The sequence below is a fragment of the Styela clava genome, chromosome 3 (assembly GCF_964204865.1).
Source record: "Styela clava chromosome 3, kaStyClav1.hap1.2, whole genome shotgun sequence".
Lineage (NCBI taxonomy): Eukaryota > Metazoa > Chordata > Ascidiacea > Stolidobranchia > Styelidae > Styela > Styela clava.
Genome location: NC_135252.1, coordinates 24,734,210 through 24,736,529, shown reverse-complemented (window position 1 = coordinate 24,736,529; position 2,320 = coordinate 24,734,210). Strand labels below are relative to the sequence as shown.

At 35.7% G+C, this 2,320-nt stretch overlaps 1 long non-coding RNA gene across 1 annotated transcript; it reads left to right on the top strand.

Moving 5' to 3' along the window:
* The first annotated feature begins 881 nt into the window (after positions 1-881).
* On the top strand, positions 882-1,877 carry LOC144421114 (uncharacterized). The gene is made up of 3 exons (XR_013474966.1): positions 882-1,109; positions 1,645-1,716; positions 1,805-1,877. It is a non-coding gene; the product is annotated as an uncharacterized LOC144421114 (long non-coding RNA).
* The last annotated feature ends 443 nt before the right edge of the window (positions 1,878-2,320 follow it).

Genomic DNA, 2,320 nt, shown 5'->3' with positions numbered 1-2,320 from the left:
CGCCTTCTTTTTGCCCAGTTTCCTCGAGCTGTCTTGCCTTGAAAATACGTACAAAGATCTCGAAGCAGGGTATGGTACTTATTATGATTTAAAGCGTTTATTATTTCACAAAAACAATTTAACTGTCAAAAATTTCATCAATTTGATATATTTATTTCATTCTAAAGAAAGTTTATTTGCCCTAACTAGTCATATTTAAACAATAAAACCATGAAAACTACCTAAAAATGGGTCTTACAATAAGACTGATAAATAGTAAATGGTTTAAGGTATTATAGGTTTCGATTCTGGCCAGTCATCAAAAACTCCCATTTCTTCACGTGACCTTGACGAACAACCGAGAAAATGGGATTTCTATCTCGAAAAAATGTGCGTGCAGCGCTTTAGTATAAATTGTAATAAGAAAATATTTATTCGAGATAAAATTCTCGATAATTCCCAAACATTTTGCGCATCCCTGGCCTATAGCCTGTCTGTAGGAGCTGAGCTTCGAAAATCTTGACGGACATCTTTTCTATTTAGTTATACTTCCCCGATATTAACCTCTTACCTTCTTGTACTTAGTAAATGCATTTTATTTATTTATTGCCTTATATCGCATTCGCATATTACTTTAGGCTGGCCATAATAAATATCTGAATCTATGGATTCTAGGCAATCAGTAAGGACGAACCCACTATCAAGAATACAATAAATCATTTTATTTCGGCATTCTGACATGAATCAAAACAACACAAAAAGTAAACGCACAAACGAAATGCAGAGATATTTGGAAGGCTGGCAAAACTTAGGATAAATGTTGAAAAAACGTACTAGTACGTGACCACCTACCAACAAAATCTGTTTCAGCGTTTTCAACAAAAGAATAAGTTAGATTCTGTGTGTAGGTCAGACCAATGACATTAAACAACATGATGCGCAACTCCGGCATTTTTGTCCGAAGATCGTATTCGATAGCACGCTCCAATGCACATACTTGACGAGACGAAAACGAGCGGATGTGTGCTGCTTTCGAGGCGTAGCACGAATGGTGTTCGTGCCTGCTTTGACAGTTGTTGTCGATTTTAATGATATTTTTGAAAGTTGGGGTAAAAAGAAATCGGTAAAAGGTAAGGTGAATACTATTGTTGTATATCACACCCGGGCATCGCACTGTTAAGTACATGTGGGAAAGCCAGCCTTTGTCAAATACTACGAAGTTATTAATTCAGTACGGTACGTAGTTGCCCATTTGCCGAAATTACATATTTACTTACCCCTTATGGTTTCAAATAGTTCATGCACCTCCAGTTAGATTTTTTTAATCAGTGAGGATATATACTCATTGTTGATTGCTGCTCATTGTAACATACTATTGCGCATTCACTTTTATTTGCGTATTGAATCAAAGTGTTAACAAGTTCACCTAACATTTCACTCATACCGGTCTATATTGTAGAGTCTGATTTCTCAAGTATTTGGAGCCACGAATGCTTGTAATTTTCTGACTAAACCCTTTTATTAGTTGGTTTATATACCAAATTCAGTAAAATATTTTTTACATAAAACATGAGATATTGGATTTATTAGCTTTTCCATTCTAAATCATATAGACTGCATTATTTATTCTTAACGAAAATTAATAAATCTCCTCTCTTTCTTCAGATGTGAAAGTTGTGGACAAACCTGTCTAAGCATTGTGAGACTCTTGCAGTACAAGAGGCAATAGCAGAAATAGTAAGTATATCAATCAAGAAATTAAGCCGACATAAAGCAAAACTTTCAACTATTCGTCTAATCTCAATTTCCTATTATTTATTCACAGGACAACTATAGCAGACGGGGAGATATCAGAAGTCTGGCGACATATCAGTGACAGTGTGATTCCAAGAAATATAATGTTTGCAAAAGAAAAACAACCTATGGAGGCATGCAAAGACATTTGACCCTCCGGTAGAGTTGTTTATGGCCCCCGCATCCTGCAGGGCTTGAGGAAAATAACTAAAAATTCCAAAGCGTAAGATTGCATAAGCGGTCTTATTTGTAAAAAGGCACAAAACACGCCAGACATACTTAAAACAGCTTTGGAAATGAGGATTACGGGTACCTCACTGCACCTGTGTTATATTTGGTTCATCAACTTTTGGTAGTACTATAGAAGAAATTCCGGAAGGGGTATAATCATCATTCATGATAAAATACTATCATATATTTTTTGAACAACTTCAATCTAGACCAGGGATCTCAAACTCGCGGCCCCAGAGAACTTCCAGTGCGGCCCTCGAACGCTTAACAATAATTGTAATAGTATTTTGGAAGTTTTTTTTTTATCTAAATGTAA